Here is a 22852-nt window from a genome sequence, read left to right as displayed (position 1 = left end):
TATATGTGGGTCACCGCCACAGCATGGCCACCAATGAGTGGTGTAGGTCCAAGACTAGGAACCAAACCCAGGCCACCAAAGCAGAGAGCACCAAACTTAACCACTAGGCCATGGGGCCAGCCTCAGCCATTATTTCTTTACATAAGGTATCTGCCTCCTTCCCCCCTCTTCTTCTTCTGTAACACAAATATTTCATAAATGTATATCTTTTGATGGTAACATATAGATAACATAGACTTTCTTCACTCTTTTTCATTCTTTTATCTTTGTTCTCCTCTAACTGGATAGTTTCAAAGTTCCTGTCTTCTTTTTTTTAATTAATTAATTTTTTTATTGCAGTAACATTAGTTTATAACATTATATAGCTTTCAGATGTACATAGTAATATATTTTGAATTCTATGTAGCTTACATCATGTTTACGACCAAAAGACTAATTACAATCCACCCCCACACATATATGCCTAACCACCCCTTTCACCCTTCTCCCTCCCCGCTTCCCCTCTGGTAACCAGTAATCCAATCTCTGTTGCTATGTGTTTGTTTGTCATTGTTTTTATCTTCTACTTATGAGTGAGATCATGCAGTATTTGACTTTCTCTCTCTGGCATATTTCACTTAGCATAGTACCCTCAAGGTCCATCCATGTTGTCACAAATGGCTATATTTCAACATTTCTTATGGCTGAGTAATGTTCCCTTGTGTACATATACCACATCTTCTTTATCCATTTGTCCCTTGATGGGCACCTAGGTTGCTTCCAAGTCTTGGCTATTGTGAATAATGCTGCAGTGAACATAGGGGTGCATGCATCTTTATGCTTTTGCATTTTCAAGTTCTTTGGATATATACCCAGCAGTGGAATAGCTGGATCATATGTAGATCTAATCTTGATTTTCTGAGGAAACTCCATACTGCGTTCCTTAGTGACTGCACCAGTTTGCACTCCCACCCGCAATGTATGAGGGTTCCCTTCTCTCCACATCCTCTCCAACACTTATTGTTTCCTTGTTAATTATAGCCATTGTGATGGGAGTGAGATATTTCATTGTAGTTTTGATTTGCATATCCCTGATAGTTAATGATGTTGAACATCTTTTCATGTGCCTGTTGGCCGTCTGTATATTTTCTTTGGAGAAATCTCTGTTCAGATATTTTGCCCATTTTTAAATTGGGTCATTAGGGTTTTTTTTTTTTGTTGAGATGTATGAGTTCTTTGTATATTTTGGATATTAACCCCTCATCTTATATATGGTTTGCAAATATCTTCTCCCAGTTATTAGGTTGTCATTTTGTCTTGTTTATGGTTTCCTTTGCTGTGCAGAACCTTTTTAGTTTGATGTAGTCCCATTTGTTTGTTTTCTCTATGGTTTCTCTTGCTGGGTCTGACATGGTATTTGATTTTTTTTTTGAGGAAGATTAGCCCTGAGCTAACTGCTGCCAATCCTCCTCTTTTTGCTGAGGAAGACTGGCCCTAAGCTAACATCCATGCCCATCTTCCTCTACTTTATATGTGGGACGCCTACCACAGCATCACTTTTGCCAAGTGGTGCCATGTCTGCACCTGGGATCCAAACCGGTGAACCCCAGGCCACCGAGAAGTGGAACGTGCGCCCTTAACCTCTGTGCCACTGGGCCAGCCCCTGACATGGTATTTGAAAAAAATGCTGCTAAGACCGATGTTGAAGAACATACTGCATGTGTTTTCTTCTAGTTGTTTCCTGGTTTCAGGTCTTACATTCAAGTCTAATCCATTTTGAATTGATTTTTGTGCACAGTGTAAGATAATGGTCTGCTTTCATTCTTTTGCAGGTGGTTGTCCAGTTTTCCCAATGCCATTTATTGAAGAGACTCTCCTTTCTCCATTGTATGTTCTTGGCCCGCTAGTCAAAAATTAGTTGTCCATAAATGTGTGGGTTTATTTCTGGGCTCTCAGTTCTGTTCCATTGATCTGTGTGTCTGTTTTTGTGCCAGTACCATGCTGTTTTGGTTACTATGGCTTTGTAGTATATTTTGAAATCAGGGAGTGTGATACCTCCAGCTTTGTTCTTTTTTCTCAGGATTCCTTTGGTTATTCAGGGTCTTTGGTTGTTCCTTATGAATTTTAGGATTCTTTGTTCTATTTCTGTGAAAATTGTTGTTGGAACTTTGATAGGGATTGCATCGACCCTATAGATTTCTTTAGAAACTATGGACATTTTTAATATGTTCATTCTTCCAATCCAAGAGCTTGGAATATCTTTCCATTTCTTTGTGTCTTCTTTAATTTCTTTCAACAATGTTTTATAGTTTTCAGTGTACAGATCTTTCACCTCTTTGGTTAAGTTTATTCCTAGGTATTTTATTCTTTTTGTTGCACTTGTAAATGGGATGTATTCTTAATTTCTTTTCCTCCCAGTTTGTTGTTAGTGTATAGAAACACAACTTATTTTTGTATGTTGATTTTATATCCTGCAAATTGACTGTAGTCATTTATTATTTCTAAAAGTTTTTTAGTGGATTCTTTAGCGTTATCTATATATAAAATCATACCGTCTGCAAATAGTGACAGTTTCACTTCTTCCTTTCCAATGTGGATCCCTTTTATTTCTTTTTCTTGTCTGATTGCTCTGGTTAGGGTTTCCAATACTATGTTAAATAAGAGTGGTGACAGTGGGCATCCTTGTCTGGTTCCTGTTCTTAGAGGGATGGCTTTCAGTTTTTCGCCATTGAGAATGATATTAGCTGTGGATTTGTCATATATGACCTTTATTATATTGAGGTATTTTCCTTCTATACCCATTTTATTTAGAGTTTTTATCATAAGTGGATGCTGTATCTTGTCAAATGCTTTCTCTGCATTCATTGAGATGATCATGTGATTTTTTTTATTCTTAATTTTCTTAGTGTGATATATCACGCTGATTCATTTGTGGATGTTGAAGCATCCCTGCATCCCTGGAATCAATCCCACTTGATCCTGGTGTATGATGTTTTTAATGTATTGTTATATTCAATTTGCTAGTATTTTGTTGAGGATTTTTGCATTGATATTCATCAGTGATATTGGCCTTTAATTTTCTTTTTTTGTGTTGTCCTTGTCTGGTTTTGGTATCAGGATAATGTTGGCTTCGTGGAATGAGTTAGTAAGCTTCCCATCCTCTTCAATCTTTGGAAGAGTTTGAGAAGGATAGGTATTAAGGCTTCTTTGAATGTTTGGTAGAATTCACCAGGGAAGCTGTCTGGTCTGGGAGGTTTTTGATTAGTGGTTCAATCTCCTTGCTGGTGATTGGTCTATTCAAATTCTGTATTTCTTCTTGATTCAGTTTTGGAAACTTGTATGATTCTAAGAATTTATCCATTTCTTCTAGATTATCCAATTTGTTGGTGTATAGCTTTTCATAGTATTCTGTTATAATCTTTTGTATTTCTCAGGTGTCCATTGTAATTTCTCCTCTTTCATTTCTGATTTTATTTGTTTGGGCCTTCTCTCTTTTTTTCTTGGTGTGTCTAGCTAAAGGTTTGTCAATTTTGTTTATCTTTTCAAAGAACTAGCTCTTGGTTTCATTGATTTTTTTCTATTTTTTTTTTAAGTCTGTATTTCATTTATTTCTGCCCTGATTTTTATTGTTTCCTTCCTTCTGCAGATTTGGGGCTTTGTTTGTTCTTCTTTTTCCAGTTCCTTTAGGTGCACTGTTGGATTTTTTTATTTGGGATTTTTCTTGTTTGTTGAGGTAGGCCTGAATTGCTATAAACTTCCCTCTTAGAACCACTTTTGCTGTATCCCATAAATTTTGACGTGTCATATTTTCATTTTCATTTGTCTCCAGGTATTTTTTTATTTCTCCTTTGTTTTCTTTATTGGTCCAATCATTGTTCAGTAGCATTTTGTTTAACCTCCACATATTTTTGGCTTTTCTGATTTTCTTCCTGTAGTTAATTTCTAGTTTCATACCTTTGTGGTCAGAAAAGATGCTTGGTATTATTTCCATTTTCTTAAGTTTATTGAGACTTGTTTTTTGGCCTAGTATGTGATCAATCCTGGAGAATGTTCAAGGAATATTTGAAAAGAATATGTATTCAATGGTTTTTGGATGGAATGTTCTATATATATCTACTAAGTCCATCTATTCTAATGTGTCATTTAAGGCCAATGTTTCCTTGTTGATTTTCTGTTTGGATGATCCATCCATTGGTGTAAGTGGAGTGTTAAAGTCCTCTACTATTATTCTGTTACTGCCTATTTCTCCTTTCATGTCTGTTAACAATTGCTTTATATATTTAGGTGCTCCTATGTTGGGTGCATAGATATTTACAAGTGTTATATCCTCTTGTTGGATTGTTCCCTTTATCATTATGTAGTACCCTTTTTTGTCTCTGGTTACAGTTTTTGTTTTAAAGTATATTTTGTCTGATATAAGTATGCTACCCCAGCTTTCTTTTCTTTGTCGTTTGCATTTTGTATCTTTTTCCATCCCTTCATTTTCAGTTTGTAAATGTCTTTAGGTCTAAAGTGTGTCTCTTGTGTGCAGCGTATATATGGATCTTGATTTCTGTATCTGATCGGCCACCCTATACCTCTTGATTGGAGCCTTTAGTCCATTGAAATTTAAAATAGCTATTGATAAATATGTATTTATTGCCATCTTGTTACTTTTTTTCTGGGTGTTTTAGTACTTCTTCTCTGTTCTTTTCTTCTCTTGCGATTTGATTGATTTCCTTTCTTTTGTGTATTTATTATAGATTTTTGATTGCTATGAGGTTCATATATAATAATCTCCGTATATAGCAATCTACATTGGGTTAATAGTCTCTTTAGTTTAACCTCTTTCTAAAAACTACTCTTTTACTCCCCTCCTCCCACATTTTATGTTTTTGAAATCATATCTAATCTCTTATTTTGTGTGTGTCTATCCATTACCCTCTTATCATTGAAATGGGTAATTTTAGTACTTTTGTCTTTTAACGTTCATATTATCTTCATAGGTGGTTGATCTGCTACCTTTACTGTACTTTTGCCTTTACCAGTGATTGTATTGCCTTTTTCTTTTGATAATTTTTTTTATTCCTATTTTTGGTCTTCTCTTTCCCACTTAAATAAGTCTCTTTAACATTTCTTGTAGAACTGGTGTATTGCTGATAAACTCCTTCAATTTTTGCTTGTCTGGGAAACTCTTTATCTCTCCTTCCATTCTGAATGATAACCTTGCCAGGTAGAGTATTCTTGGCTGTACGTTTTTTCCTTTCAGCACTTTAAAGATTTTATTTTTCTTTTTCTCCCCCAAGCCCTCCAGTACATAGTTGTGTATTTTTAGTTGTGAGTCCTTCTAGTTGTGGCATGTGAGATGCTGCCTCAGCATGGCTTCACAAGTGGTACCATGTCCATGCCCAGGATCCGAACTGATGAAACCCCAGGCTGCCAAAGCAGAGTGCATGAATCCAACCACTCGGCCACGGGGCTGGCTCTGTCAGCACTTTAAGTATATCATGCTACTCTATTCTAGCCTGTAGGGTTTCTGCTGAGAAGTCAACTGGTAGCCTTATGGAGTTTCCTTTGTATGTCACTTGTTGCCTTTCTGTTGCTGCTTTTAGGATTCTCTCTTTATTTTTAATTTTGAACATTTTAATTATAATGTGTGTTGGTGTGGGCCTCTTTGGGTTTATCTTGTTTTGTGCTCTCTGTGCTTCCTGTACTTGGATGTCTGTCTCCTTCCTTAGGTTGGGAAAGTTTTCAGCTATTATTTCTTCAAGTAGATTCTCTGCCCCTTTGTCTCTCTCTTCTTCTGGGGCATGTATAATGTGAATGTTAGTGTGCTTGATGTTTTTCCAGAGTTCCCTTAGATTGTTCTCATTCTTTTAAATTCTTTTTTTCTTTTATCTGTTCAGCTTGAGTGATTTCCTCTAGTCTTTTGTCCAGCTTGCTGACCCATTCTGCTGTTTTGTCTACTCTGCTATTGAGCCCCTCTAGTGAATTTTTCATTTCCAGCATTGTATTCTTCATTTCTAATTGGTTCTTTTTTATATTTTCTAGTTCTCTGTTGATGTTCTCACTGTATTCATCCAGTCTTCTCCCAAGATCAGTATGCATCTTTATGACTTTTTGTTTGAACTCTTTGTCAGGTAGACTGCTTATTTCTGCTTCATGTAGTTCTTTTTCTGGGGTTATCTCCTGTTCCCTTGCTTGGGATGTATTCCTTTGCCTCCTCATTATGCCTCTTTCTCTATGCTTTTATCTATGTATTAGATGAGTCAGCTATGTCTCCTGAACTTGGAGAAGTGGTCTTATGTAAGAGATGCCTTTTGAGGCCCAGCAGTGTGCTTCCCTCTCATCACCAGTCCAAATGTTAAGGAGTGACCCCCCCCCCATGTGGGCTACTTGTGTCCTTTTGCTGTGGCCAGGTTGCTCTTACTGCAGGTACCCAGAGAGTCGAGGCTTTCACCCCCAGTTGGCTGTTTTGTAAATTGGGTTTGGGGAGCCCCAGTGCAGTTGGCTACAATGTCTAATAGCACACTCCAGTTGCAGTTTTTCTGTTAAGTGAGTAGCCACGCCCTGTGGCTGGCTGCTGGGCTCAGGGGCTTACACTTGCTGTAGGCCTCATGCCTGCAAGGCTGTTGTGAGCTCTCTTAGGATTGCAGCTGAGTGGGGCTGGCCCCAGGCATGGGAGCACCCAATTGTTTCAGGCTTTGGAAGGCAAGGCCAATCCCCTTTGTGGCTGTTTGTGAAGCACAAGTCTTCTGCCCCTGATAAGCCCCTCACCCCATAGGTCCACACACACCATCAACACAGTCCTGGCCTGTGTACACTTCCCAACCCCTGGAAGCACACCCAGTCACCCCAATACACAGGCCCCCACACTCTCCACCAATGACCTCCACACTTCACCTGCTCCTTATACAGGCCCTGCCCCACAGAGGTGAACACACTCACCTGCCTGCAGAGGATCCAGGCATCCAGTCTATGCAGGCAGACAAATAACCTGAGGGCTTGCTGTTGGGTGGGACCAGTTCCTAGGGTGGGCTGCCTGTCCTGGCTGAGCTGGATTAAATTGGCACTCTAGTGGGTGTGGCAGAGCCCTTGGCTAACAGGCTATGGGAAGAAGTCCAATGGTGTCTTCCAGTGTCTGTGTCAGCACGCCTGTACTAGGTCACAACAATGGCTGCTGTCAATGTCTCAGTCTCAGGAGAGGTCTCATCTCTCACCGAGATGCACCCTGAGCCTACCAGGTGAGTCTCCTTTCCCCAAAGGACTGTGCACCTTTCTTTCTGGTGATTTTAGGTTGCTTTCTGAGATGAGTGAATTTGTGCATGGGCCCTTTAAGAGCTGGGTTTGTCTGCTTATGTCTGATAGCTTTTCTAGGGGTATTCCCCATTGTAGTTAATAGCCAACAAAACCAGATATTGTGACTCTTGACTCAGTTGTGCTGAGTCGGAAGTATGCTTGTAGCTGTAACACACCCCTGCTCAGGTCCCTGCTCCTCTAGGGATAGCTGTGTATCTTAGGGCTGCTCCTACCTGTCTCTGAAACTCTGTGGCTCACAAAGGTGGCTTTTTTCTCTCCAAAGAGGAATTTTTGCCTACTGCCTCAGTCAGGTCTGTCCCTTGTTGTGGGAGGTCTTTTTATCCAGTTTTCAGTTCTGTCTCCAGGATAGTTGTTCCAAGAATAGTTGTAACTTGGTTGTGTTTGTGGGAGGAGGTGAGTTCAGAGTCTGCCTATAGTGCCATCTTAATGAGATGCCCCCAATTTCCTGTCTTCTAACTCACAGGTTCTTTCTTCTGCTTGATCCATCCCTCTGTTAATGCTCCCTATTGCATTTTTTTTATTTTATTCATTGTATTCTTCAGTTCCAGAATTTCTATTTGTTTTTTTTTTTTTATGATCTCTATCTCTTTGTTAAATTTCTGATTTTGCTTGTGGATTGTTTTCCTAATTTCCTTGAATTGTCTTTCTCTGTTTTCTTGTAGCTCTTTGAGTTTCCTTAAAATAGGTATTTTGAATTCTTTGTTGGGTAATATACAGAACTGCGTGTCTTTGGGATCAGTTACTGGAAGATTATTGTGATCCTTTTGTGGTGTCATTTTCCTTGATTTTTCATGTTCCTTGAGATTTTGTGTTGCAGGCTTTGCATTTGAACTAGCAGTCACCTCCTCCAGTCTTTACTAACTGCCTTCCAGAGAATAATACCTTCCATTTGCCCTGCTAGGGATTCTGAGGCTTTCTCAGACCTTCTGTGGATACATATACTCCATACTTCTTGCTTTCTTGTGGCAGAATTCTTAAGCTTGTATGCATTCTCTCAATCCTGCAAACTACCAGACTGAGAGCTGATAGCCTCCTTTTTGTTTTCTCAAGGGTAGCACTAAAGTTCAAGCTTGTGGTATGTCCCTGGCCCACAGATTCAGGCAAGCTTTTTGCATGTACTCACCAGCCATCTGTCAAAGCTCACTCTTGCAGGTGCTGTTGAAGGTATGTGCAGGAAGCCAGACACTGGATGGGAATGTGTTTGGGTGAGGCATGTGGAGTGCTGGGAGTGCCTGTGAGCCAGTTGGGGTGATCCACAGGCAAGGCATCCTCTGTGGATGGTGTGTGGGCTTCTTGATGGAATCTGTGACACAATTAATAGGATCCACATAACTTTATTGTTCTCTGAGAATCCTATCTACTGCTTTCCCTGATTCTTCCTGCCCCTAGGCATGCAGCTCATGTGTCAGTACTCAAAATTGGCCTGTTTGGCCTCATCCTGCACAGCTGGGGAAACAGGTGCTCATTCACACACTTTCACTTTTCCCCACAGGAGAAATCACAGGCCAAGAAGATCTCTCTTGGCCCTGAGCAGTGCTGCCCTGGGGGATGCAAGTAAAGTCAAACTGTTCCTATTCCCTCTCCACTGCATCCAAACTCATGTATTTTTGCTCCAACAATGTGCTGGAACTTCTATGCAGGAGTCCTGTACTTCCACAAAGGATCACTCATCTGTAGATGATTGTCTAAGACAGTGTTTTCCAGGTGCACTTGGACTGCAGCTGAGAGTGGCTACAGCTGGCTCATGCGTGACTGCAGGGTTCACAGCTGGGGCCTAAGTCTGTATGCCTAACACTTGACACAGGGTGTGTGATACTCCTCTTGGGTCCTTTTGCATATGGTGCTGGATCCTAGAGCTCCCACAGAGGGACTTTTGTGTGTATATGGATGCTAAATTGTTGTTGTTGAGACAGGGACACCATATGGGAAGTCTTATTCAATAATTTTGCTGATGTCACTCCTCTCACTTTCTCAAAATCTCAGTAAAGGTAAATATGTAGGCAATTATAAAAGCTAGTATTATTTTAAGATGATTTATAACTGCAATTTTTGTTTTCTACATGATTTAAGAGACTAATACATTAAAAGAAAAAATTATTATTAGTGTAAAAGCTAGTATTACTGTAACTTTGGTTTGTGCTTCCAAATCTTATGTTCTACATAATTTAAGAAACTAATGCACTTAAAAGAATTATTAGTTTGTGTTTTGAGGCACATAATGTGTAAAGATGTAATTTTGTGACATAAGTAACTGAAAGGGTTGGGGATGGAGGTGTAAAGCAGCAGAGTTTTTGTATATTCTTGAAATTAAGCTGCTATAAATTCAAATTATGCTTTAGCTTGGTCATTGTAATCCTTATGGTAACCACAAAGAAAATAGTTATAGAATCTACACAAAGGAAAATGAAAAAGGAATTTAAGCATGTCACTACAAAAAAGCAACTAAACACAAAAGAAGACAGTAATACAAGAAATGAGAAACAAAAAAGCCATAAGGCATATAGAAAACAAATAGCACAGTGATGGAAGTATGTCTCTCATTATCAGTAATTGCTTTAAATTTAAATTGATTAAACTCTTTAATCAAAAGACAGATTGGCAGAATGGACAAAGATAGAGGATCCAACTATATGCTATCTAGATGAGACTCACCTTAGATCCAAAGACAGAAACAGGTTGAAAGTGAAAGGATGGAAAAATATTTCATGCAAATTGTAACCAAAGAAAGCAGGAGTGGCTCTACTAATATCAGACAGAATGGGCTTTAGATCAAAAAAAATTACAAGAGACAAAGAAGGACATTATATATTAATAAAGGTTCAATACAGCAAGAAGGTATAATGATTATAAACTTTTACTTACCCAATGGCAGTCCAATAAAATATACAAAGCAAAAACTGACAGAATTGAAGGGAGAAATAGATAGTTCTACAATAATAGTTGGAGACTTCAATACCCTACTCACAATAATGGATAGAACAACCAGACAGAGGATGAGTAAAGAAATAGAGGACTTGGGGCCAGCCCCATGGCTGAGTGGTTAAGTTTGTATGCTCTGCTTTGGTGGCCCATGGTTTTACTGGCTCAGATCCTGGGCACAGACATGGCACCACTCATCAGGCCACACTGAGGTGGGGTCCCACATGCCACAACTGGAAGGACTCACAACTAAAATATCCATCTATGAACTGGAGGGATTTGGGGAGAAAAAGCAGAAAAACGAAAAAAAACATTGGCAACAGTTGTTAGCTAAGGTGCCAATCTTAAAAAAAAAAAAAACAGAAATAGAGGACTTAAACAACACAATAAACCAACTAGATCTAAATGACATATACAGAACACTTCACCAAACAACAACAGAATACACATTCTTCTCAAGTGCACATGGGATATTTTCCAGGTTAGGCCAATATATTAGGCCACACATTAAGTCTCAATAGATTTAAAAAAATAGATATCTTGCAAAGTATCTTCTACAAATACAGTCGGATGAAATTAGAAATAAATAACAGAAGGAAAACTGGAAAATTCACAAAATTGTGGAAATTAAACAGCACACTTTTAAATAACCAATGGATCAAAGAAGAAATCACAGGGGAAGTTAGACAGTGAAAACAGCGTACCAAAACTTGGGAGATGCAGTGAAAGTGGTGCTAAGGGGGAAATTTATAGCTGTAAATGCTAACACTAAAAAACTAGGATGATCTCAAATCAATAATCTAATTTTGCAACTTAAGAAACTAGAAAAAGAAGAACAAACTAAATGCAAAGCTCTCAGAAGGAAGGAAATAATAAATACTAGAGCAGAGATAAACTAAATACATAATAGAAAAATGATAGAGGAGTGACATCAGCAACATGGCAGGGTGAGCTGTTCCCTTTATGAGAGACCCATGCAGCTACACATCTGAAGGTGGATGGACTGACCTCTGGAACGTGGAGGATATAGGTGAGCCCTCCCCTGCCCTTCCCTGGCAGCCCTGTGCATGTTTGAAAACAATTTCCTGGCTGATGCGAGCACCCCTAGTGCCACTGCACCTCAAAAGTGAGAATGCCCCTTGGCACAACTGTAGGAAGAGGTGGTGGCAGCTGTTAGCCCTCTTGTGATCACTTTCCTGGTGGTGATAGAGCCTGCCATGCTGGTGTGGCCCCAGGGAGAGGCCCAGCCTCGGATCCTATGAGGAAGCCCCACCTACCAAGTGCAGTGGCTGGTGTTACTGCAAGAAGAGGCAGCAGCAGATCTACACACACGTCCGAACACTCTCCTGGCCAGTGCAAGTGCTCACAATACCTCCACAACTTCCAGCAAGCAGGGTGGGATCAGAAACACAGCTCCTGCTTCCCTCTAGTGGTAGCAGGTGAAATCTGTGACCTAATACTACCACAAATGATCCGACAAAGATTAATTTATCAAACACCATAAGAAACTACAGCAACAATTCAGAACAGAAGGAAAATGACAGTTCTCCAGAAACCAACGCAGAAGGCACAGAAATTTGCAATCTAAATGACAGAGAATTCAAAATAACTGTCATAATGAAACTCAAGAAGTTACAAGAAAACTCAGACAGTTCAATGAGCTCAGGAATAAAATCAGTGAGAAGGAATACTTCACAAAGAGACTGAAACTGTTTTAAAAAAAACAAACAGGGACTGGCCTGGTGGCATAGTGGTTAAATTTCACACTCTGCTTTGGTGGCCTGGTGTTTTCTGGTTTGGGTTCTGGTCACAGACCTATGCACTGCTCATGAAGGCATGCTGTGGCAGCATCCCACATAGATGAACTAAAAGGACTTACAACTAAGATAGACAACTATGCACTGGGGCTTTGGGGAGAAAAAAAATTTAAAAGAGGAAGATGGGCAACAGATGTTAGCTTAGGGCCAATCTTCCTCACCAAAAAAAAAGAAAAAGAAAAAGAAAAACCAAAGGAAAAAAAAACAAGCAGAAATTCTGGATATGAAGAACACAATTAATGAGATAAAAAATAATCTAGAATCCTTAAAAAATAGAACTCATGTTATGGAGGAAAGAGTTAGTGATTTAGAGGATACAAATATAGAAATGCTACAAGTGGAGGAGGAGAGAGAACTAATATTTTTTTAAAAATGAAGGAATTCTTCAAGAAATATCTGACTCAATTAGGAAAAGCAACATAAGGATTATAGGTATTCCAGAGGGAGAAAGGAGCAGAGAGCTGGTTGAAAGAAATAATAAATGAGAACTTCTCAAACCTGGGAAAAGAACCAGGTTTACAAATACATGAAGCTAATAGAAGGCCTAGTTACATCAATGCTAAAAGACCCTCTCCAATGCATGGAATAATAAAACTGGCAAAAGCCAATGACGAAGAAAAATATTAAGGGCAGCAAAATAGAAAATAACCTACAAAGGAACCCCTATCATGCTTTCAGCAGATTTCTAAGCAGAAGCCTTACAGATTAGGAGAGAATGGTATGGTATATTCAAAGTAGTGAAAGACAAAACTTTCAGCCAAGAATTCTCTATCCAGCAAAACTATCCTTCAGATATGATGGAGAAATAAAAGCTTTCTCAAATAAACAAAAGCTGAAGGAGTACATTGCCACAAGACCTCCCTTACAAGAAATGATCAAAGATGCTTTCATACCTGAAATAAAAAGGCAAAGGTCTACAAAGCTTTGAGCAATGAGATAAATAGACAAAATCAGAAAACTGCAGTTCTCTTTCAGAACAGGGAAGCCAATACTCAATTGTAACTTAAAGGGAAGAAAAGCATCAAAAGTAACCATAAACACTTCAACTTGGTCACAAACACAAGATGAAACAGAATAATTTGGGCCTGGCCCCTTGGCTGAGTGGTTAAACTTCCATGAGCTCTGCTTCAGTGGCTGGGAGTTGCCAGTTTGGATCCTGGCGCAGACCTGCTCCATTCATCAGCCACGCTGTGGAGGCATCCCACATACAAAAAATAGAGGAAGTTTGGCACAGATGTTAGCTTAGGGCTAATCTTCCTCAAGCAAAAAAAGTGGAGGATTGGCAATGGATGTTAACTCAGGATGACTCTTTCTCACACAAAAACAAAAACAGAATAATTTGTGACAACAATAACTCAGAAGGGGAAGAGGAAAGGAATGGAACCTGCTTAGGCTAATGGAGATAAGAGGATATCAGAAAATTGACTATCTCACTTATGAAATCTTTTATACAAACCTCACAGTAAACACTAATCAAAAAATAAGAGCAGAGCCACAATTCATTAAAAAAGAGAAAACTGAGAAGATCTGCACAGAAAACCACCAACATGAAATGGCAGTCAGAAATACATAGGAAGAGAAACAATGGAACAGAGAACAACTGGAAAACAAGAGATAAAATGGCAGCATTAAGCCCTCATAGATCAATAATCACTCTAAGTGTAAATGGATTGAAATCTCCAATAAAAAGATACAGAGTGGAGGCCTGCCCAGTGGTGTAGTGGTTACGTTTGTGTACTCTGCTTCAGTGGCCCAGGGTTCGTGGGTTTGGATCCTCGGTATGGACCTACACACCACTCATTAAGCCATGCTGTGGCGGCATCCCACATACAAAGTAGAGGAAGATTGGCACAGATGTTAGCTCAGGGACAATCTTCCTCACACACACACACACACATACACAAAAGACACAGAGTAGATGGATGAATTAAAAAACAAGACCCAGGGGCTGGCCCCGTGGCCGAGTGGTTAAGTTTGCGCGCTCTGCTGCAGGCGGCCCAGTGTTTCATTGGTTCGAATCCTGGGCACGGACATGGCACTGCTCATCAAACCACGCTGAGGCAGCGTCCCACATGCCACAACTGGAAGGACCCACAGCGGAGAATATACAACTATGTACCAAGGGGGGCTTTGGGGAGAAAAGGAAAAAAAAATTTAAAAATTAAAAAAATGAAAAACAAGACCTAACAACATACTGCCTCCAGGAAAAGCATCTTAGCATCTCAGCTCTAAAGACAAATATAGGCTCAGAGTGAAGGGGTGGAAGACAATACACTAAGCAAATGGCAAGCAAAGGAAAGCAGTTGTTGCCATAATTATATAGACAAAGCAGATTTCATGATGAAAAAGACAATGAGATACAAAGAGGGGCAGTGTGTAATTATAAAAAGGACCATCTACCAAGAGGACATAACACTTATAAATATATATGCACCCAACACAGGACCACCAATATATAAAGCAACTATTAACAGACCTAAAGGAGAAAATAACAGCAACACAATAATAGCAGGGGACCTCAACACCCCACAGCCATCAACGGACAGATCATTCAGACAGAAAGTCAACAAGGAAATAGTGGATTTAAATGAAACACTTGATCAGATGGACTTAATGGATATAGACAGAGCATTCCATCCCAAAACAACAGAATACACATTCTTCTCATGTGCACATGGATCATTCTCAAAGATATACCATATGTTGTGAAACAAGGCCAGCCTCAATAAATTTAAGAGGATTGAAATCATATCAAGCATCTTTTCTGACCACAATGCTGTGAAACTAGAAATCACCTACAAGAAAAAAGCTGGGAAAGTCACAAATATGTGAGACTGAACAACATGCTGCTGAACAACTGTTGGATCAATGAAGAAATCAAAGGATAAATTAAAGAATACCTGAAGACAAATGAAAATGAAAACAACATACCAACTCTTATGGGATGCAGCAAATGGTTATAAGGGAAATTCATAGCAGTACAGGCCCACCTCAACAAACAAGAAAAATCTCAAATAAGTAATCTTGAACTGCATCTAACAGAACTAGAAAAAGAAGAACAAACAAAGCCCAAAGTCAGTAGAAGGAGGGAAATAATAAAAATTAGAGCAGAAATAAATGAAATAGAGACTTAAAAAACAGTAGAAAGGATCAATGGAACAAAGACCTGGTTCTTTGAGAAGATAAACAAAATTAATCAAGCCTTAGCCAGATTCACCAAGATAAAAGAAGAGAAGACTCAAATAAATAACATTAGAAATGAAAGAGAAGAAATTACAATGGATACCGCAGAAATACAAAGGATTATAAGAGAATATATGAAAAACTATATGTCCACAAACTGAATAACCTAGAAGAAACGGATATTTAGACTCATACAACCTTCCAAAACTGAATCAGGAAGAAATAGAGAATATGAATAGACCAATAACAAGTAAAGAGATTGAAATGATAATCAAAAACCTCCCAAAAAATGAAAGTCCAGGACCAGATGGCTTCTCAGGAGAATTCTACTGAACATTCAAAGAAGATTTAATACTTATCCTCCTAAACTATTCCAAAAAATTGAAGAAGACAGAATGCTTCCTCAGTCATTGTATGAGGCCAACATTACCATGATACCAAAACCATACAAGGACAAAACAAAGAAGGAAAATTACGGGCCAATATTGTTAATGAACATAGATGCAAAAATCCTCAACCAAATACTGGCAAACTGAATATATCAATACAAAAACATCATACACCATAATCAAGTGGGATTTATTCCAGGGACGCAGGGATGGTTCAGCATCTGCAAATCAATCAACGTGATACCCCACTTTAAAAATGGAGAATACAAATCACGTGATCATCTCAATAGATGCAGAGAAAGCATTTGACAAGATCCAACATTCAGTTACGATAAAAATTCTTTATGAAATGGGTATTGAAGGAAAGTACCTCAACATAATAAAGGCCATATATGACAAACCCACAACCAACATCATACTCAACGGTGAAAAACTGAAAGCCATCCCTCTGAGAAAAGGAACAAGACATGAGTGCCCACTCCTACCGCTCTTATTCAACATAGTACTGGAGGTTTTGGCCAGAGAAATTAGGCAAGAAGAAGAAGAAAAAGGAATCCAAATTGTAAAGGAAAAATGAAATTCTCACTGTTTGCAGACCACATGATTCTATATATAGAAAAACCTAAAGAATCCATCAGAAAACTATTAGAAATAATTAACAACTACAGCAAAATTGCAGGGTACAAAATTAACTTACAAAAATCAGTTGCATTTCTATACACTAACAACAAACTAGCAGAAAGAGAACTCAAGAATATAATCCCATTTACAATCATAACAAAAAGAATAAAATATCTGGGAATAAATTTAACCAAAGAAGTGAAAGATCTATACACTGAAAATGGTAAGAAATTATTGAAAGAAATTGAAGAAGACATAAAGAAATGGAAAGATATTCCATGCTCATGGATTGTAAGAAAAAACATAGTTAAAATGTCCATACTATTTAAAGCAATCTACAGGTTCAGTGCAATCCCAATCAGAATCCTAATAACATTATTCAAGGAAATAGAACAAAGAATTCTAAAACTTATATGGGACAACAAAAGACCTCGAATAGCCAAAGCAATCCTGAGAAAAAAGAACAAAGCTGAAGGCATCACAATACTTGACTTCAAAATATACTACAAAGCTATAGTAATCAACACAGCATGGTACAGGTACAAAAACAGACACATAGACCAATGGAACAAAATTGAAAGTCCAGAAATAAATCCAAACATCTTTGGACAGTTAATCTTTGACAAAGGAGCAAGAACATACAATGGAGAAAGGAAAGTCTCTTCAATAAATGGTGCTAGGGGGCTAGCCTGTTGGCTCAGTGATTAAGTTTGCTTGCATGTTCTGGTTCGGTGACCCGGGGTTCGCCAGTTCAAATCCTGGGTGTGGACCTATTCACCGCTTGTCAAGCCATGCAGTGGCAGGCATCCAACATATAAAGTAGAAGAAGATAGTCACAGATGTTAGCTCAGGGCCAATCTTCCTCAGCAAAAAAAGAGGAGGATTTGTGGCAGATGTTAGCTCAGGGCTAATCTTCCTCAAAAAAAAAAACTGATAAAAAAATAAAATAAATGGTGCTGAGAAAACTGGACAGCCACATGCAAAAGAATGAAAATAGACCATTATCTGACACCATACACAAAAATTAACTAAAAATGGATTAAAGACTTGAATGTTAAGACCTGAAACTGTAAAACTTCTAGAAGAAAATATAGGCAGTACACTCTTTGACATTAGTCTTAGAAGCAACTTTTCGAATACCATGTCTACTTGGATAAGGGAAACAAATGAAAAAATAAACAAGTGGGACTTCATCAGGCTGAAGAGCTTCTGCAAGGCAGAGCAAAACAAAAAGACAACCCACCATCTTGGAGAAAGTATTTGCAATCATATTTCCTACAAGGGGTTAATCTCCCAAATATATAAAGAACTCACACAACTCAAGAACAAAAAAACAAACAACCTGATTGAAAAATGGACAGAGGATATGAACAGACATTTTTCCAAAGAATATATGCAGATGGTCAATAGCCCCATGAAAGGATGTTCAACATCACTAATAATTAAGAACATGCAAATCAAAACTACAAGGAGATATCAATTTACACCCATTAGAATGGCTGTCATTACCAAGACAAAAAGTAACAAATGTTGGAGAAGATCAGGAGAAAAGGGAACCTTCATTCACTGCTAGTGGGAATGGAAACTGGTGCAGCCTCTATGGAAAACAGTATGGAGATTTCTCAAAAAATTAAAAATAGAAATACCATATGACCCAGCTATCCCACTCCTGGGTATTTGTCCAAAGAACTAAAAATCAACAATTCAAAGAGATTTCAGCATTATTCACAATAGCCAAGACGTGGAAGAAACCCAAATGCCCTTCAACTGATAAATGGATAAAGAAGATGTGGTAGATATATACACAATGGAATACTACTTAGCCATAAAAAAGACAAAATTGTCCCATTTGCAACAACATGGATGGACCTTGAGGGTATTATGTTAAGCAAAATAAGCCAGACAGAGGAAGACAAACACCACACGATTTCACTCATATGTGGAATATAAACAAACACATGGACAAAGAGAACAGACTAGTGGTTACCAGAGGGGAAGGGGGTTGGTGGTTGGCTTAAGGGGTAAAGCAGCACATATGGTGACTGACAAATAATAACGTACAACTGAAATTTCACAATGTTATAAACTATTATACCTCCATAAAAAAAAGACAGAATCATCCCTTTTGCAACAACATGGATGAATCTTGAGGGTATGATGTTAAGCAAAATAAGCCAGACAGAGAAAGGCAGATACTGTGTGATTTCACTCATATGTGGAAGATAAACAAATACATAAAAAAAGAGAAGAGATTAGTGGTTACCAGAGGAAAGGGGGTTGGGGGGTGGGCGAAAGGGATAAAGGGGCACTTATGTAAGATAAAAATTAGACTACTGGTGGTGAGCATGATGAAGTCTTTACAGAAATGGATAAATAATAATGTAATGATTTCATTAAAATAATTGAAAAAAAGAAAAACAATAGGGACAATCAATAAAAGGCAAAGTTGGTTCTTTGAAAAGTTCAACAAAATTGACAAATCTTTAGATACATGGACTAAGAAAAAAAAGGAGAGAACACTTGAATTACTAAAGTCAGAAATTAAATTGGGGACATTACTACCAATTCTGCAGAAAATACCAGCAAACCAAGTTGAACAGCACATTAAAAGGATTATAGGGGCCAGCCCCATGGCTGAATGGTTACATTTGTGCACTCCGCTTCAGTGGCCCAGAGTTTTGCCAGTTTGGGTCCTGGGCATGGACCTACTACTGCTCATCTGAGGCAGCATCCCACTTAACAGAACCAGAAGGACCTACAGCTAGAACATACAACTATGTACTGGGGAGCTTTGGGGAGAAGAAGGGAAAAGAAGAAGAAGAAGAAGAAGATTGGCAACAGATCTTAGTTCAGGTGCCAATCTTAAAAAAAAAAGAATTATAGACCATGACCAAGTGGGATTTATTCTTCAAATGCAAGGATGGTTCAACATATGACTCTGTCAGTTTCATACACCAAACCAACAGAATGAAGAAGAAAACCCCGTATGATCATCTCACTTGATGCAAAAAACGTATTTGACAAAATTCAATACTCTTTCATGAAAAAAATCACTCAACAAACTAGGAATAGATGGAAACTACCTCAACATGATAAAAGACACTATCCACAGCGTAAAAAGGCAACCCACAGGATGGGAGAAAATATTTTCAAATCATATATCTGATAAGGGATTAATATCCAGAATATATAGAAAACTCCTAAAACTCAACAACAAAAAAACCTGTTTCAAAAATGGGCAAAGCGGGGCTGGCCCCATGGTGTAATGGTTAAGTTTGGCATGCTCTGCTTCGGCAGCCCAGCTTTGCGGGTTCAGATCCCAGGAGCAGACCTATGCCACTTGTCAACCATGCTGTGGTGGTGACCCACATATAAAGTGAAAGAAGAATGGCTCAGGGCTAATATTCCTCAGCAAAAAAAAAAGGGCAAAGGATTTGAATAGACATTCCTCCAAAGATCTACAAATGGCTGATAAGCACATGAAAAAATGCTCAACATCATTAATCATTAGGGAAATGCAAATCCAAACTACAATGAGATACCACTTCATACTATTAGGATGGCTTCTATCCAAAAAACAAAACAGGGACCAGCCCTGTGGCTGAGTGGTTAAGTTCATGGGCTCCATTTCAGCAGCCTGGGGTTTGCTGGCTCGGTTCCTGGGCACAGACCCATGCATCACTCATCAAGCAATGCTGTGGAGGCATCCCACCTAGAACTAGAATGACCTACAACTAGGATATACAACTATGTGCTCGGGCTTTGAGAAGGGGAAAAAAAGGAAGATTGGCATTAGCACAGGGCCAATCTTCCTCAAAAAGTAAAAATAAAACAAGTGTTGGCAAAGATGCAGACAAATTGGAACCCTTGTGTACTTTTGGTGAGAATGTAGAACGGTACAGTCACTGGGGAAACTAGTGGTTCCTCAAAAAATTAAAAATAGAATTATGATATGACCCAGCAATTCTACTTCTGGGTATATACCCAAAGTATGGAAGGCAGAGTCTCAAAGAGATATTTGTACACCCAAGTTCATCACAGCATTATCGACAATAGCTATAATGTGGAAGCAACCCAAGTATTCATCAATGGGTGAATGGATAAGTAAAATGTGGTATATACATAGGCTGGATTATTATTTAGCCTTAAAAAGGAAGGAAATTCTGACATATATTACAACATGGATGAAATCTGAGGATATTATGCTAAATGAAATAAGCCAGTCACAAAAAGACACCGTGTGATTCCACTTTTATGAGGTGCCTAGAATAGTCAACTACATAAGGACAGAAAGTATTCTTGTGGTTGCCAGGGGAAGGGGAGAATGGAGAGTTATTATTTAATGTGTAGAGAGTTTCAATTTTAGAAGATGAAAAGTGTTATGGAGATAGATGGTGGTGATGTTTGCATGAAAATATGAATGTATTTAATACCACTGGACTGTACACTTAAACATGAATTAGGATAGTAAATTCTATGTAATGTGTGTTTTACCACAATTTTAAAAAGACGTAAGAAAGGATTTTCTGCCATTTCTTATGATAATTTAGATAAAATGGACAATTTCTTAGAAAAATAAAAATGGGAAAAATCTAAAGAAATGGAAGGAGAACCTACAGAGTAAAAGAGATTTAAGAGACATTAACTAAGCACAATGTGTAGACGTTATTTGTATCCTGATTCAAACAAACAAAAGAAAATGATGTTGAGAGACACGAGGTTGAACAAAAGGAAAGGCATACTATGTTCTTAGAAAGGAATGCTCAACATTATAAAGATGTCATTTTCCCTGAGCTTATCTATAAATTTAATGTGAACTCTATAAATCTGCCAACATTTTTTTAAATTAGACTTCTTACAGAAAAAACTTTTTAAAGTAAGTATAATCAGGAATTTCTGAAAAGGAGGTTAGTGAGGGGTTATTAGTCCTTCATGATAGTAAAATGTAATATAAAATCACAATAAAACAATGTGGTACTTGGGCATGCATAGACTTACAGATCATTGGGACAGACTAGAAGGTCCAAATATAGTCACCAGTACTTCTAATAAGTTAGCATAGTGATTGAGATGACATTTCACATCAGTAGGGAAAAGATAGACTATGTAATCAATGATGTGAGGACATGTAGGTACCTATTTGGAAAAAAATGTAACTAACATCTCAAAATTATACCAAAATAAATTCTATATGGATAAAATATGTGTACAAAATTAACCATGTAAGTACCATAAGAATTCATGGAATTAAATAATCAGAGTAGTGAAGACTTTCTAAGTATTTCACAAATGCAGAAGCCACAGAATAAAAAAAATTAATACATTTTACATAAGTAACTATAGAAGATGAGTCACAAACTAGGGCATAATTTGCGATTCATTTCTACACAAAAGGCAAATTTCCCTTTAAAGAACTCCTGTATATCAATAAGAAAAATACTAAGACTCTAACGGATGAATGTACAAAACATAGGAAAGAGATATGAAAATTTCACAGAAAAGAAACTATAACTGGTCCTTAAATGTATGGAAAAATGTTCAACCTCACTTTAATAAGATAAATAAAATTATGCTGAGATGCCATTTTCATGATTACAAAGATCACAGAGTTTGATAACATACCATGTAGGTAAGTATGTTATCAAATTGTATTATCTTTGCCAGAAATGGTAAAGGTGAATCTAAGTATACAGGAAACAAGGATTGAGAAACAAATTAAACAGCATAAGAAAAAAAAAACAAGACAAATCCAGAGGATGAGACATTCTATATAACAACTGGCCTGATGATTTTAACAAATCAGTGTCATAGAAAAAAAAGCATATGGGAGGAGGGACTGTTCTAAATGGGAAAGAAACATAACAACTGAATGCAGCATGTGGTCTGTGATTGGATCCTAGTTTGAACAGACCAGCTACAAAATAAATTTTGGGATAATTGAGAAATGTTCAGTGTAGACTTGGCATTAGATGAATTAAGGAATTATCTATAATGCTATTATCACAACTTGCTAGATGTGATAAAAGTATTGTGAGTATGGAGGAAAATGCCATATTTGGGGTTTGTATCCTTTAGTATTTAGGGGTAAAATGTCATGATGTCTATAATTTACTTGAAAGTGTTTCAGCAAATAAGAATAGATGAAGTAAATATGATGTTAACTTTTGTTAAATCTAGGTGATGGTTATATGGATATTCATCGTACTATCTCTCTACTTTTTTGTGTATTTGAAATTTTCATAATAAATTTTAAGCACATACGCAGAGTAATGTTGCAGGGAAAAACCTGCTACATACCTTGCATGCTCTGTAAATGACTCCAAGGTCTGCTAAGCCCTATGCTAGGCAATATGCAATGATCTAGAAGGTGTTTTTCAAACTGCAGATTGTGACTTTAGTCATTCCTAAAACTGAGGAAGATCATGACCAGTAATTTTTTATACATAAAAGAGTAGAAAATATGTAAGGGTTTTAAGCTAGTAAGGATGAATACTATATGAAACTTTGTTATAATTATATGTATCAGTTACTTTTATACAAATATGTGTACGTGATTATGATGTAAAATACATTGTTGATAACTTGCATGCAAAAGTTTTAATAAATCACTGAGGTGGTCCAGTATTTTGTATCAGAGTCACCAAA

The 22852-nt window shown here is 37.8% G+C and overlaps 1 protein-coding gene across 10 annotated transcripts in view; it reads left to right on the top strand.

The window, feature by feature from the left end:
- CFAP70 (cilia and flagella associated protein 70) overlaps nucleotides 1-22852 on the top strand; it is a 137769-nt gene that overhangs the window by 18631 nt on the left and 96286 nt on the right. The window lies entirely within an intron of this gene.

The sequence above is a fragment of the Equus asinus genome, chromosome 2, assembly GCF_041296235.1.
Source record: "Equus asinus isolate D_3611 breed Donkey chromosome 2, EquAss-T2T_v2, whole genome shotgun sequence".
In the NCBI taxonomy this organism is placed as follows: Eukaryota; Metazoa; Chordata; class Mammalia; order Perissodactyla; family Equidae; genus Equus; species Equus asinus.
This window is presented reverse-complemented; position numbering and strand designations above follow the sequence as displayed.